Source organism: Camponotus floridanus, unplaced genomic scaffold (assembly GCF_003227725.1).
Source record: "Camponotus floridanus strain SB8 unplaced genomic scaffold, Cflo_v7.5 scaffold190, whole genome shotgun sequence".
Classification (NCBI taxonomy): Eukaryota; Metazoa; Arthropoda; class Insecta; order Hymenoptera; family Formicidae; genus Camponotus; species Camponotus floridanus.
In genome coordinates, this window is record NW_020229315.1 from 287,015 (window position 1) to 304,244 (window position 17,230).

The 17,230-nt window shown below is 38.0% G+C and overlaps 1 non-coding gene across 1 annotated transcript; it reads left to right on the forward strand.

Moving 5' to 3' along the window:
• The first annotated feature begins 13,792 nt into the window (after positions 1 to 13,792).
• Trnaa-ggc lies at positions 13,793 to 13,864 on the forward strand. The gene has a single exon. It is a non-coding gene; the product is annotated as a tRNA-Ala (tRNA).
• Positions 13,865 to 17,230: the final 3,366 nt, after the last annotated feature.

The window sequence follows — 17,230 nt, forward strand, 5'->3', positions numbered from 1 at the left end:
CGCTGCTTCATTGGGGGCAGCCTCGCACCCGCTCCTGGGGTGAGAGGGCTTCCCCCACGCCCTTCCTCCTCTTCTTACGCACCGGGGGAGGAAGCTTACATCCTCCCTCCCTCAGCACGTGGTTAGCCGGTCGCCCAACACCCCCGCAAAGCGGGCATGTTGGGGGGGACCGGCACTCCCTCAGCTTATGGGAGCGGACGCCACACCTGTAGCAGCGCCCGCTCCTGTCAGCCGCACCCTTACACGTGGCCGATACATGGCCTACCTCCAGGCAGGTGTAGCACCGCGGGGGTCCCACACTCGGCAAGATCGCCGACGGACGCCCCACGCGGCGCCACAACCGCCCGGAGGCCACCTTCCCCTTAATAGGGGTATTTACCTCCTTCCTTCTCCTTGCTGGGGGTGGGTCTCCCCTTTTCCCCCGCAGCACCCAACGGCCGCGGGGGAGGAGAAGGGACCCCGTCACCAGGGACCTCGATCGTGAGGTCCCCAGGGCCCTCCCAGCTCAGCCTGATGGGCCCGGTCCCCGGCATCCGGAGAATAACTCCGGGAGCCGAGGCCGGACCCCCGGCCGCCGCCTCCGCATATGTTCGGGGTCCCGCTTTGGTTTTTAGAGCTGGGCGAGACCCCTTATCCTCCGCTGCGGAGGAGCTATCCTGCTCCTCCGTCTGGACGTCCGTCTGCGTCCACCGACTCCGCACCTGGATTGGTACGGGATCAGTGGACGCATCCGAACGTCCAGCCTCCAATGTTTGGGTGCACGCCTCCTCCGCCCCAAAGGGGGAGGGAGAGGCGGCACCACTCTTCTGGATCGGAGACACACTCCGGTCCACCATTTGCGGACCGGAGCAGATCTCCTCCCAAACTTCCCACTTCTTCACCGCTTCCTTGGCGAGGGGATGAGCCATCCGGAATTGCTTAACCGCATTCTCGAACCAGTCTATTTGGTTTCTTAAATTTTTCAATCCTCCCGGGAACAACAGGTCGTCGTCATCCCATCCGTCCTTTGTCGCCTTCTCGTTAAGACTCGAGAGGTACGCATGCCACTCGTCGGCACCCTCCAACATGTCCGCCAGTGACTCCGCAAGCCACGCAAAGGCCCTCCCAGGAGTCGCAAATGTGAAATGCGACCCATCATCCTTAATGGGGGCGGTAGCCCCTTCGCCCCCAGTGCCCGCCCTAGACACTGAGGGCAGCCCGTCGTACGATGACGACGGGGGAGGGGCCGGGACGCTACCCCCCACACCCGCCGGGCCCTGGGGGTCCGAAGTCCCCTGGGCCGGTAATGAAATCCGCTTTTTCTTCGGCATTTTCATATTTCTTCTCGTTGGTTTGATTTCGGGGTGTCCTTCCCCTAGGGCGGTTGCCAACCAAGGCTCTCGAGCCCGCCTTGCCCGGCGATAACGGACGTCGACCGTGCACATATTCGGATGTGCAAGCCTACACCATCGGGACGGTAGGCCCCGCCGCAAGCAGCAGGGTCGTCCCTAACGATCATGGTGGACCGGCCGATTGTAGTCAGGGCCGCCTACCCCTACCGACATTGGGTCTCAATGACCCTTCGGGGACAAACTGTCCTCTGGGCAAAACCGGGTGCCCTGGTACGCTCTTAGCGAGTGATCCTCCCCGCCGGCCCTCCCGAAGGTTGGACCATCGGTACTACCACAGCGGATCGTTGGATCACCCGAGCCTCTCCACCACGGCAAGGTGGCGTACCACGGAGAGGACACAATTTATCCCTCCGTAATTCTTTTCTAACTAAGTACCATGGTGTTCTCCCCTCCACCCCTAACGTCCATCTCAAATACTTCTCCTCCAACTTTTCCAAATCTACCCTCTCCTTCCACCTCCATATCTCTACTCCATACCCCATTACCGTCCATATTAGACTATCGAACAGCCACAATTTTCTTCCCAAGTCCTTTCCGAACCTTCTTTTTTCTATCCCCCATACCTGCTCCATAACTGCTACCGCCTTTTTCCTTCTATCTCTAATCTGCGCCTCCTGCCCATTCTTTTATACTACGTAACTCAAATATTTAAATTGCTTTATCTCCTCCAATCTCTTCCCCTTCCACCTCCAATCTTTTTTCACCTCCCTTCTTCCTCCTTTCCTAAACCTCACTATTTTGGTTTTCTCCGTATTTAGCTCCAATCTTTTCCTATCCAAGTACACTTCCAATCTTTCCATCATACTTCTCATTTCCTCTTCGTTTTCTGCTAACAGCACCATATTGTCCGCGTACGCGAGCGTATATACTCTTCCTTCTCCCAACTTCACTCCCCTCCCACTTAACCCTTCCCATCTGCTCCTCTATATCCGCCATTAAAATATTAAATAAGATCGGACTCAGCGGACATCCCTGCCTCACTCCCCTTTCTGTCCAAAAACTTTCTCCTATCTCTTTCCCTATTCTCACTCTACTTCTCGTCTCCCTAATCTTGTTCTACCCTTATCGTCAGTCCTTCTCTAATACCCACATTCTCTCATTGTCCCTACTAGTACTTCCCTATCTACCGAATCAAACGCCGCTTTCAGGTCCACAAACACTGCCACCAGTTTCCCCTCTTTCCTCCCTATCTGCCTGTTTATCAAATAATTTATCACAAACACAGTGTCCATAGTCCCCATCCCCTTTCTAAATCCCGTTTGGTTGTGTGGTACAACCCCTCTCCCTTCTAAATCCTCCCTCAGTCTCTCCGTCAGCACTGCCGCATACAGCTTATAAACCGTCGTCATCAGCGTCACTCCTCTGTACTCCTCCACTCTCTCCCCCTTCTCTTTCTTCACAATCGGAACTATTACCCCTTCCTTCCATTCCTCTAGCCATCCCTCTCCTTTCCATATCCTATTACAAAATCCCCTTATCCAATCCTCTAGCTCCCCCCCCCCATATTTCCACACCTCCCCAGAAATCTCGTCTAATTCCCATGCCTTCCCGTCCCTCAACTTCCTTATTATTCAAAGAGAGAATATGTTTTTTCAGCAAAATGGAGCACCGCCACATGCATACTAGGATGTAACCAATTTTTTAAATGAGCGTTTCCTCGGTCGCTGGAGAGTTCAACATGGCCCGCACGGTATAAGAAGCTTTTAAATTAAAAAAATAAGAGAAGAAAAATGTAGAAAAAAATATTTTAATATTTTTCATATTGATTTTTAATAGTTTACCGGATCTAACACCACTGACATTGGATTTTTTCTTTGAGGCCATCTGAAACAAAATGTATATTTAACGGAACTTGCTTCACCCGAAGAAGTAATTGCAAGAATGCAATTAACTATTAGAAGTATTAATGGAGCAATGCTGCGACGAGTACGTGAAAACTTAATTGTTCGTACAGAAGCATGCATTAAGGCTCGCGGAGGTCATATAGAAAATTTATTATAAATATATTATTATTAATATTTATATTATTAAAAAACTTAATATTATACTATTAATAAAAGGTTTTATTATTAAAAAATAATTAAATAATTTTATATTATTAAATAATGTAATGTTGTGTTATTATGTATAAATAATTTTGTTAATTAAAAAATTTTTTGTTGTCAGAAAACAAAACAATTCGTCATCATCAAATTTTGCTTAATATTATGAATAAAAGATAATTGTTTTTATAAAGAAAAGAATCTTTGTCTATTTTTTTTACATTTTACGTACTTACTTTTCTTTTAAACATGAACTTACTTAAATATGTAATTGTTACAATAAACTCTAAAAAAGAATTCATTACTTCAGAGTAATGGGACCTAACCATTTACAAAAATTATTCATTACATGATTTTTCAGATTCCAGTGTTAAAAATATTTCTGAACAAATGAATTGCTTACAAACTAACACAACATAAAACAGTTTATTTTTTTTGCTCCAAATCTTTAAATGTTGATAATGAAGAAGTTTGTCTTATTTTGTGTTTTATTATGCTTTCTTAATAATCCTACATTTTTTACAGTAGAAATTATTTAAGAAATGGACTTTGGAAGTAATAAACTCATTTGTAATAAATAATAATAGAGCGAACAAATTTTATAGAAAGAATTGTTAAAAAGATAATTGAAGATAAAATTCAATTAAGAATTAATATCAAGATAGAGTAAAAGGAGATAATGTTGTTTATGTAAAAAGGTTCGAATTTATGAAAAACAATTTTAAAATAATTTAATATTAATTTCTTGAATGTCACTAGTAGATAAAATAAAATAACGTAATTTAAATCGACCACACTGGCAATTTATGGTAAAGAATCACAACGTTTCGACCATGGATTTTGGTTCTTATCAAGTGAACTACAATAATTTTCAATATTATAAACAGTAATTAAATTACAATAAAATGTGAACAAAAAAGAGAAAAAATTATTAAATACGTACAATATCTTAGTTAACCAATATATAGTGAGAAAAGAAGAAATCACATGTCAAGCTCGTCATATCAACCTCCCGGTCAAACACAAAGAGAAAGACTAAACAGCCTTTATTAGTATATCATAAATATTGTTTAAACTCTCAGTGTCCTTTTGTAAGTTAATCGTGTTGTCAAATTTTTTGATAAAAAACATTTCAGCATTTTCTCTCTTTCTCACATGTCTTTCATTGTGTAAAATACCGGTATTGACTAATCGAAGTCATGATTAAATTCCAATTTATGTTTGCTAATAACAGACAGATTGCTTTCGTGCAATTTTATGTTGTTAAAATGTTTCTTGACACGAGTGCTTAAATGTCTTTTCGTTTGGCCTATACAGGGTGATCCCGAAAAACCTTCCATCTTTAAAGTGACATATTCCTGACACTATTCTAAGACAATTTTTTCTTTACCAAAATTTGATTTGAAGTATAGTTTTTGAGTTATAAGCAAAAATAGTTAATAAATCACGCGTCGGGTACAGAAGGCAGGCAGGAGCGGCCCGGCGCGCCGCGAGCGCGGGCGCAACTGATCGCCCGACGGATGATTACCACTACATGAGTCACTAACTATTTTATTTTATAATATAAAATTATGCTTTAAATAAAATTTTGATAAAAAAGAAAATGTCTTACAATTAGGAATATGTGTTCCTTAAAATAACGTTAATTATTAAAAGTTATTCCGGATCGCCGCCCGTCGAACGCTGTAATCAGCTGATTGCTACAGGCGATGTATGGCGGAGTGTATGCGTAAGAGACAGAGAGAGAGAGAGAGAGAGAGAGAGAGAGAGAGAGAGAGAGAGAGAAGGAGGGTAAGAGGGGCGAACATTTACACACACGCACGCACGTACGCATACACTTTTTTCTCTCTCTCTCTCTTTTTCATTCTCCCTTTTACAACACTCATAAGCTCTGTCATTCAGTCATTCACTCATTCTCTCACTCACTCACTCACTCACCTGCTTACTCAGTTGCTCACTCACCTTGTAGCAGCGTAGCGAATCTTCATGCTACGTATTGTTGTTAACTGCTGCACGGTTATGATTGTTAGAGATGCGCGACACATCGAAACTTTCTCACTTCGAAACAGTCTTATTCGATTGACACAGATCACGCGATAACGATTTACTGTTTATTCACTCACTCGATTCACATCGTTTTATCGATACCAAAAATTACTTTAAAAGAAACGCGAATGCAAGGAGCACATGACTCGACGCGAAGCGACGGACCGCGGAGACTGCGCGACCACAAGGATTATTAATCAATTAGTGTAAAAAAAAACACACAGTTGTTTTTAAGAAAAAATATGTAATTGTTAATTGCAAATTACATATTTTTTCTTCGGAACAATTATATGTTTTTTTTTAGACCAATTGATTCCTCTCATTATTTTGTACATAAAAGTATTAAGGTAAGATAATCGAGAAATAAATATTTTACCAGATATTTTATAGTTTATGTAAAATTAAGATATTATTTTAAACCTTATAAATCGAAAAGTATTCAATGAAAAAATACTTTATTATAGTGTTTTGGAAAGCTCTCGACATAAGATATAAGAATATGCAATAAAAAATAGATGATTCCATTTAAGAAATTAAAGGTGTCCTTGACCTGACCTTAACGATGCCATCCAAGGTCAAACCAATGACACCATCTTATGTTCCCCTCAAAACCATACAATTTTTGTTGAAAACGTTTTTCTCTAAAATGCTTAGTTTTTGAAAGAAAAGGGGTGTACTAGGACACCCTGTGTACAAGGTGTCCCATTTTAATCGATGGATCCAAATTTCTCCTAAACTACGCCAGCTACAAAAAAATGTTTCAGACAAAAGTTGTATGGCCTGAAGGGCTATAAGGCCTGAAGGGGGACATAAGGTGGTGTCATTGGTTTGACATTGAAGAATCACCTAAAGGTTACGTGAAGATCACATCCAACTTTTTAAATGGGACACCCTATATGCTTTTACATATTCTTATATTTCATCTCGAGAGCTTTCCAAAACACTATAATTAAGTTAGTTTTCATTAAGTAGTTTTTGAGTTATGAGGCTTCAAATCATTTCTTAATTTTACATAAATCGTAAAATATCTAGTAAAATATTCATTTTTTGTTTAACTTATCTTAATACTTTTGTGTACAAAATAATAAGAGGAATCAATTGGAGTGTAAAGAAAACATATAACTGTTCCGAGGAAAAAAATATGTAATTTGCAATTAACAATTCCATATTTTTTCTTAAACAATTATATGTTTTCTTTACACCATTTGATTCTGCTTATTATTTTGTACGTAAAAATATTAAGATAAAAGTATTAAGTATAAAAGTATTAAGATAAGATAATCGAAAAATGAATATTTTACTAGATATTTTACGACTTATGTAAAATTAAGAAATGATTTCAAGTCTCATAACTCGAAAACTACTTAATGAAAATTAACTTAATTATAGTATTTCGGGAAGCTCTCGAGATGAACTAAAAAAATATGCAAAAGCATATAGGATGTCCCATTTAAAAAGTTGGATGTGATCTTCACGTAACCTTCAGATGACTTTTCAATGTCAAACCAATGACCTTATGTTCCTCTTCAAGCCATACAACTTTTGTCTGAAACATTTTTTTGTAGCTGGCGTAGTTTAGGAGAAATTTGGATCCATCGATTAAAATGGGACACCCTGTATATAATAGTCTTAACATCACGGAGCGCCGCTAGCGCAATCTTACGTCGAATGCGGCAAACGTACAACTTTTTACGCTTGCGCATTGGGGACTTGAGCGACGATGACCAAGGAGACGTTTCTTAATGAAAATTTTTCATATTTCGACTTTGGATCATAATATTGTTGTTCGCGATGCACGTAGAGCAAAAATAAAGACACTTTTCTTATATAAATCAACCTCAAGCTATCCATTAAGCCTAATAAGAACTCGATCCGTTCAGCGATTATTTCAATATGATAATCTCGAATATCTCCAACTATCCGACTCGCGTAAAGATACACGGCGCGTCTTGTTGCTTACGCTGGACTTAGCCCAAGACACTACCGTGTCTCTTGATAAGAAGAAGATCTATACCGTCAAGCATCAACTTATTTTCTTACTTCGATGCAGGAGCTACGATTTAATTCCGTCCCATATTGACAAGTTAAAGGCCAACATCACATTTTACAGCAGTAGTGTCAACCGTACTTTTGAAAAAACCATGAAAAAGTACCGTTATAAATTGTTGAATTTAGAAATTAAAGATCTTAATTTTAACCTTAATTATTTGCGTACTAATGTTGAAAGGATCAAAAGGGGACTCAATGAAGGTTTACCATGAGATTTAGTACTTAGATTTTTTTAGCTTAATGAACGTAAGTTCTTAAGAATTAATAACAGAATAAAATCTAATTTAAATAAAAAATTTAATAATTTGACCGAATTTTAATAACAACATAGCGTTGAATTCTTTCAACAATATCGACAAAACGCGGTGGTTGATTAACATTAGTCGTAAGAATATTCCTGACAGAGTTTCTGAACTTTTGAGTCTTGGTGACAATTTTGGATTACCGGTACATCAGTCTTTTAAAAATGATCGCGTGGGTGTTGTTCTTGAGACTTTGAAGAACTTTGAAATTAATTATAATCGTATTCCCAGGGAAGCCGTCGAAATGAAGAGAATTTCGGTCGCTAATTCTCTCCAGAAATTCCTTTGTGAGAGCAAGCATGTTAATTTTGTAGACAGATACATTCTCAGAGGAGTAACCAGTTCTTGCGTGAGAATGATGATTTGTTTGTCACCAGGACGGATAAGGGTCAAGTTACTGTAGTCATGAACAAAAATGATTATTTGAGTAAAATGGAGGCTCTTTTGAATGATTAATCTACTTACAAAAAATTACACAGAAATTTAATTTTTATACTTATTTAAATTTTTTTTGGTTCGTTTAGGATAAAATTATATAAAAATTAAAAATATACTTGGTTTTTTATTTTAGACAAGAATTGTAGACGCTATGCTGTACACAGTGGCGCAAACTCCGATGACGAAGCACGAAAATTAACATTAAATTATTTAACGAAAACTTAACTTTTTTTATTGAAAAAATTTGTATATAATGTTCAAATATTGTATAAAACGTACTAAAAATTTCAAAAACGTAATTCTTATTTTTCCTTTAGAAAAAAATTTCTTAAAAATCATCCTTTTTTCGGGCTTCTAAAGTAGATTCCCTCCTTAAGCATCATAGAAAAAAAAATGGTACAGGATTTTTCGGTTTTTAATCAGAAATAACGCTATTTGCTTCGTGGGCGCTTTTTCGGTTACACCCTGTATACAGGATGTATCGTAACATATGAGATTCACTTCAGGGATGGATAGGGGGCACACCAACAATGAAAAGAGTTCATATTAACATATGTGTCGTACACTGACTTTGTTACAAAGTTACAGAACGTTTCTTAGACGAGAGATTTCCACGGAAATGGATAGGTTGTGAAAGACCTATTACCTGGCCTACTCGTTCCCCAGATTTAAATCCATTAGATTTTTATCTATGGGGCCACTTGAAGGCAATTATGTATTCTGCAATCATTGCTAGTGTTGAAGTTCTACACACACGTATATGAGAAACTTGCCAACAGATCCGACATACACCTAGAATATTTGAAAGAATACGAAAATCTTTGATACAGCGATTGCATGCTTGCATTCAGAGCGAGGGTAGCTGTTTCGAGCCTTATATGAATGTAACTGGTTGCCGGTTATTTAAATATTAAAAGTCCTGTAATTTTGTAACAAGGTCAAATAGAACACATGAATGTCAATATGAATTCTTTTCATTGTTGGTATGCCCCTTATCCATTCTACTTCTTCTTACGTCTACCTAGTAGACGTAAGAAGAAGTAGAAAGATTTTTCTCATTTTTTTCACATTCGCCTTTTCTGATCAAATTCGAAGATTCATTTTGTATATGACATTCGCAACCTGCTATGATTTCCGTTTCGATTTATACTATGGGGTAAATCTCTCTTTATATATATAAACATGATAATATAAAATAAATATATCTGTATAAATAAAATATACAGTTTTGCATATAATTGTATATATAAATAAAATATACAATTTTCAATGATCTCATCTCTAATATTTTCATATACATAATAAAATAAATAAACTTTAATAATGAATATATTTGAATTATGAATATATTTTTATTTAAAAATTCTAAATGATCTTACAATGTTTTTATAATTGTTTTTACAAAGTAAAAACTATTTCTGTCTTAATATCTAAACTGGCTATTTTTTGCATGAGCAGCTTTATGTTCAAATTTTACAATTGCAAAATTTTATTTTAAAAATTCTTGCAATTGCAAAAATGTATATTTATTTATTATTTTATGTATATTATATTATATTATATTTTTTTCTGTAGAATTTATAAAAGGAAAGTGGACGCTTTACTGATAGATACAATGGAAACAATAAATTATCTCGAATTTGAACTAGTACCCGATGATTATGTTGCGTATATTAAATTCATTGACAAAGCTCAACAAAAGGTGAATCTCATAGAGACACAATTGGATTATGTTAAGGAATTATACGATATAATGGAAGAATTTGATATAGATATTCCGACAAAAGACATGGCAAACTATCAGGTAATAAAATTATTTAGATATATTGCAAATGTAGTCTTATTTCGAAAAACATTTACTTAATACATTATACCAAATATTTGAAGAAATAAATTTTTTGTTATTAATTTTAATCTACTTTCCCGATACTTTCAGATATGTTTATGATACCACAGGCCTGCGAAATTGTACGTTTTGTTAGTTATAAAAAGTAGATGAATCTGATAGATTTTTTTACGCTAAAAGCTGCAGAATTTTCCCAGTACATCAAGTTTTTGAATAATTTGTAGTTAAATAATCCAAAGATGGCTACTTCGATTTCATGAATTTATTGTAGGGAAACCTAATTTTTTGAAACATTTCTGACAATAGTATATCGTCTTCATCTTTCCACTTTCGATTGCTGCTGCACGATTTTTTGCGCTAAGATATATAAGTTATAAGACTAGTCGTGCATAATAGTTCAATAAACAATTCCAAGTCAAACATGCCACCCTCTCATCACGAATCAAGATTTGGTTAAAAATAAATTTTTGATCATCACCTGTTATTTTTAAAATTAAAAATAGCGGATAAAATATAGGGGACATAATAAAAATCTAGAAGAAATATAAGGGACATAAAATTTAGAAATATTCATCAAAATGTAACAACTGCATTAGCTATATTTCTACAGGATTCTTTAACAACCATATCTGACAGATACGAATCTTTTCAAATTTCAAAATGGCGGATCTGATATGAGTCTACCATATGGATGAGGAAAGAGTGCATAAAAGACTACACAACACCGATTTTATTGCCGCTTAGATATGTTATAGAGAAGGTTATAGGGAGGAGGTCCTGAGTAATTCCCCGCAAAGATGAAGGGGATCCCTCAGTAAACGACGAACTCTTACAGGATAGCGTCTTGATGTAATAATTAAAATTGTCAATTATACCAACACTTTCAATTTACTAAGGAAATACATTCTCCCTTGCGTAGGGGCCTCGCTAATCTTTTCCGTTAATCTTTTTCGCTAATCTTTTTTTATCTATCATTTTTAGTATAATGTAGACTCATCAAACATTTAGTAAGGCAAATAAAATGCAATAAAATTCCAAAAAATAAAATATACAATAAAAATGTAAAATTTAATCTATTATTTTTAGTATAAGATTCAAATTTCGAACGCTCTACTAGCAACAAATAACTAAAAAGCGCTCGCTACATTTAATCGGTATGACAGTTTTCCTAAACAACTGTAGTAGATGTTATAGGAGAGTTCTAACCCAGGTCCTCTCAGGGGGTGATGAGGTGCGAGGGGAACCGCGGTGCGGGGGGAGTGACGTCACGCGCGGGGAAGGAGGAATTGCGGCGCGCGGTGCGTGACGTCATCCGCGGGGAAGGGGGATCCGCGGCGCAACCGATGGATGAGGGGGTCCGCGCAGTGAAGGGAGATCTGCGGCGCGACCGATCAACGAGGGGGTCCGCGCAGTGAAGGGGGATCCGCGGCGCGACCGATGGACGAGACAGTCCGCGCGGTGAAGGGGATCCGCGGAAAGAAGACGGTGGTGTGAGAAGGACAGCACTACGTGTGGGAAAAGGATAATGCTACGAGTGCGACAAGGATGTCATCAACGTGTGACAAGGATGGCGTCATCGTGGGATAAGGACGATGCAATGTAAAACGGCGTGAGAAGGACGACGTAAAGGTAAGTGAGCAACGAGTATATGAAAGAGAGGGAACGATAATATTATGAACAACGCGTGCGAGAGAGAACGATAGCGTGAAGACAACGCGTACGAGAGAGAATAATAGCGCGAAGACGACGCGTGCAAGAGAGAAGGATACTTACAACTAGTGCGAGAGAGACGCAAGGGAGAGGCGTGTAAATAATCACATTTTTTACAATTAAAATATAAATTTATTTAACTCTGTACATTTTTGTGTCAGCGTTAGAAATTATTTATTCTAAGCGCGAAAGACGAAGATAGACTTACAACTAGCGCGAGAGAGAACTATAATATCAACGCAAGAGAGACTTACAACTAGCACAAAAGAGACGCAGGGATGAGAACGCAAGGAGAGGCGCGTAAATAATCACATTTTTTAAAAATTGAAATATATAAAATTTATTTAAAATGAGTGTGTGTGTATTTTACAATTTGTGTGTGTGTATGTGTACTTAAAATTAAGTAACATGATAAGAAAACTAGCGTCTACGAGCCACAGCGGATGGTAAATGCATGAAAAATTCTTTTTTTTTTTAATTGTACGCGAAATTTTAAACGAAAACACGACATATGCATATATTTTACTTGGTGCATTTAACCAAGATATAGATTCTCATTTTTGAGAAATTCTATAAAACCCTCTTTACCCCCCTGAAGAGACGTAGACGAGAAAAATATCGGGGCGAAGTCGTTGAATCGGGAATCGAACCCGAGTCTTTCGCTTGCCGGGCGACTGCTCTTACCACTGAGCTATTCAGCCCCACACCGATACTCGTCTATTTATTTATAACTATGGAAAATGAAACGCGATTATTTCAGCTAGCGCGTGAATTAAACTAAATCGAAAGGAATTAGGCTCGTTATATATTAAATAACATGATAAGAAAACTAGCGTCTACGAGCCACAGCGGATGGTAAATGCCTGAAAAATTCTTTTTTTTTTTTTTTTAATTGTACGCGAAATTTTAAACGAAAACACGGCATATGCATATATTTAACTTGGTGCATTTAACCAAGATATAGATTCTCATTTTTGAGAAATTTTATAAAACCCTCTTTACCCCCCTGAAGAGACGTAGACGAGAAAAATATCGGGGCGAAGTCGCTGAATCGGGAATCGAACCCAAGTCTTTCGCTTGCCGGGCGACTGCTCTTACCACTGAGCTATTCAGCCCCACACAAGGATAGTGTCGGTGTGGGGCTGAATAGCTCAGTGGTAAGAGCAGTCGCCCGGCAAGCGAAAGACTTGGGTTCGATTCCCGATTCAGCGACTTCGCCCCGATATTTTTCTCGTCTACGTCTCTTCAGGGGGGTAAAGAGGGTTTTATAAAATTTCTCAAAAATGAGAATCTATATCTTGGTTAAATGCACCAAGTTAAATATATGCATATGCCGTGTTTTCGTTTAAAATTTCGCGTACAATTAAAAAAAAAAAAAAAAGAATTTTTCAGGCATTTACCATCCGCTGTGGCTCGTAGACGCTAGTTTTCTTATCATGTTATTTAATATATAACGAGCCTAATTCCTTTCGATTTAGTTTAATTCACGCGCTAGCTGAAATAATCGCGTTTCATTTTCCATAGTTATAAATAAATAGACGAGTATCGGTGTGGGGCTGAATAGCTCAGTGGTAAGAGCAGTCGCCCGGCAAGCGAAAGACTCGGGTTCGATTCCCGATTCAACGACTTCGCCCCGATATTTTTCTCGTCTACGTCTCTTCAGGGGGGTAAAGAGGGTTTTATAGAATTTCTCAAAAATGAGAATCTATATCTTGGTTAAATGCACCAAGTAAAATATATGCATATGCCGTGTTTTCGTTTAATTCGCGTACAATTAAAAAAAAAAAAAAGAATTTTTCAGGCATTTACCATCCGCTGTGGCTCGTAGACGCTAGTTTTCTTATCATGTTATTTAATATATAACGAGCCTAATTCCTTTCGATTTAGTTTAATTCACGCGCTAGCTGAAATAATCGCGTTTCATTTTCCATAGTTATAAACAAATAGACGAGGGTAGTATCGGTGTGGAGCTGAATAGCTCAGTGGTAAGAGCAGTCGCCCGGCAAGCGAAAGACTCGGGTTCGATTCCCGATTCAGCGACTTCGCCCCGATATTTTTCTTGTCTACGTCTCTTCAGGGGGGTAAAGAGGGTTTTATAGAATTTCTCAAAAATGAGAATCTATATCTTGGTTAAATGCACCAAGTAAAATATATGCATACGCCGTGTTTTCGTTTAAAATTTCGCGTACAATTAAAAAAAAAAAGAATTTTTTATGCATTTACCATCCGCTGTGGCTCGTAGACGCTAGTTTTCTTATCATGTTATTTAATATATAACGAGCCTAATTCCTTTCGATTTACTTAAAATTAAAATTATAATAAGAATAATAATAAAATAAAATTTAAAATATAAAATAATATAAAATATAATATAAAAATAATAATATAAAAATAATAATATTGGGGATGGAGGTGGGGAGGGGGCTCCGGGCTGAGTGGGGCCGCTCCTGAAACAGAAAAAAGATACACATTTCAGTTTTCAATAATTTATTTAATATAAAAAATTGTAAAACAGGGATACATACCTTAAACTCCTCGAGTCAAGGCATTCTGCCATTCCTCTTCTCCCTCCCAATCCCATTCCACATTGTTCGTGAGAAATTGAATAAGTCGCCATTCCATTTCTTCCTCGGCCATCTCTCAATTTTCTTCTTTCTTATCCTCCTTTCTTATCTTCCTCTTCTCTTTCATGCTCCTCTTCTCTTTCCTCCAGCTCCTGCTCCTTCTCTTCCTCATCCTCCCCGAAGAGCCGCCGCAGATCGAAAATATCTTCGACCTGACGACTCTCCAGGGTGTCGCCCCACATATATGAGAAATAGCTCCTCCTAGCGCGGCGTATCATCCGCACACATTGGCGGTGGTTTGTGATGGTATATTAACAAAGCCCGGTATTCGGACTTCATTCTGGAACTATATAAAAAATATTTATTATTACACATTTTTTTCTTCACAAATTGTTAACAATTTATCGTGAAAATGATACTTACATTCCATATAAAAATCGTGTTTAATACAACAATACATAATATGTCAAAGAGTTTTGTCCTCCATTCATTAATATATAATACTATATGATCCATTTTTTATAACTATATACTCACGCACTATATATTCAAGCACTGGTCAGAACTTTATGATGAGGCAACGAGGACTCGGCACGAGATTTTATAGTAGAGATGTGACATTATCACAATATCAAAAATGCATCGTAAGACGAAAGTATGCATGTTCCCACGCAACTTAGAAAGTACGATCCCATGCAACTCAGCATAGTATAATATAATATTAATATCATATCATGACTTTGAGAGAAGACAATCGTCTCGGTACGAAACTTTAGAATAGGGGACGTATCATTATCGCTTTACCAAAAACGCGTCGTAAGAAGAAAGTATGCATGTTCCCACGCAACTTAACATAATATAATGCGTCAACCCTGATCGAACGCTCGTCGAACGGAAACGAACGATCATCAAACGGAAACGAACGCCCGTCGAATGGAAACGAACAATCATCGAACGAAAACGAACGGAAATGAACGACCGTCGAACGGAAACGAACGGAAACGAACGTAAATCAACGCTCGTTAAATGAAAATCAAACGCAAAATTATCTTCAATTATTTAAATGTTTTATTATATACCACAATGTAGTATCGAAATATAATATCTGTGGCAGCTGTGTCACGTGTGGAAACACGATACTGCGCACGTACATAGATAAGAAGGAAAGAAAGGAGAGAATAAGAAAGACGATAAAAATATATCACATACATCATCAATTTATTATAAATATTCGAAGAATCATTATCATGATGTTTCAACCACCAATTATAAATCTTAAATACATTTTGTAAGGCGCAATTTTTTACATGATTTTCGCAACGCACAGTATTCTTAACATCTAACTTATTTAAAGAAGCTACATCCTCATAGTCTGCATCCAAAATTTCGATAATCACATCGTTTCTCGCATCATTGTCCAGTATATCGGCCATTGCCGTTTTTCGTGTCCTTTAACGTACACGAGAGATGACGCATTATTCCCCTCCGTTGCACCCATCACCGCCGTCGTGATTAAACGTTTCGTCTTCCAATATGAAACGTGTCCATCATTCCACGATAATCCATGGTGGTTTTTAATCAGCCATAAAACCTGGCATCTCTCAGATTTTGTGAGCGTGTGGTACCAGACATATAAAAATGTAATGAGAAAGTATGGATCCTTTTCTCAAAACCGCAGCTTCTTTCACGACAAAATTTTTCCCAACGATAAATCCTTGCAAATCCACAACGTTGGCGCAGCCATGATGACAAGATCCGATCGCAGACTGATGTCGATCGTCAAACATCTCAATCTTTTATATTTTTCATCATATGTAATGGAGGGGATATTTGCTGACCTATATAATTTTGCGGACTACTAATCAATGGATTATATTCGACAACCCGATCGTGCAAGATGAGACAATAGGCGGTAGTATTCGCCGGTATATTTTCTCTGCAGTCAAACTCTATTCTCACGTCCACGGTAGCAGTTTTGACAGACTCGTTTTGTCGCGAGCAATCAATGACCGAGAGAGGACCGCAATGTAGAAACTTTGGAATGGTTAATAGCGCGGTGCTATTATCGCATCCGTAATAAGATTTGCGAAAACGAAAGTACATGTCGAATAGGACGGCGAATCTAATTTTTTCAAAATCTAAATTTAAATCATTGTAGGGATAAAATTTCGAGTTTAAATAGAGTTTAACGTTGGTCAATTTGCAGTCATCGAACAATGTAATATCTTGTGACACTGAATTCGTTTTACCAGTTTGCAGAGCAAAGATCACGTATCGCGGTTTCTCTAGCTGGAAAGCGGCTTTCACGGTCCACGAATGTTTGATCGTGCTATGTAGCAGAGGAAATTCGTATACATCCCAAGATCGGAAACTCATGTTCAAGTATCGTCCGCTTTCCAACATTCGCAACATTGATAATTTCTTAATTTCATTCAATATTACATGAGGCATACGCCACTGTATGCTTGAGTAATTCAATCTCAGCTTCCGACGACGGATATCCGAATAGACAATTATTATCGTTGCGCGAACGTATCAAAATCAATTCGTGACAAGCGTTAATCACAACGCGTTTATAATCTTCGCAAAATCCCAGCAACATATTGAGCGGCACGCAAAAGTTGAAATAATTTTTGTCACCGTTGTACATCAAATCCCACGCAGTGTTCTTCAAGTTTATACTTTTCTGGTGTGTTAGAGAGACATAATTTTTGAGCGTCGATGTTATTCCAACATTTCTGTTGCGATCAATCTCTACTCCGTCGAGTTCGTATCGAAGCTCATCAAACATGAATGCGACGCAATTGTTTCCCCATACAACCTTCATTTCATCATTCGCTTT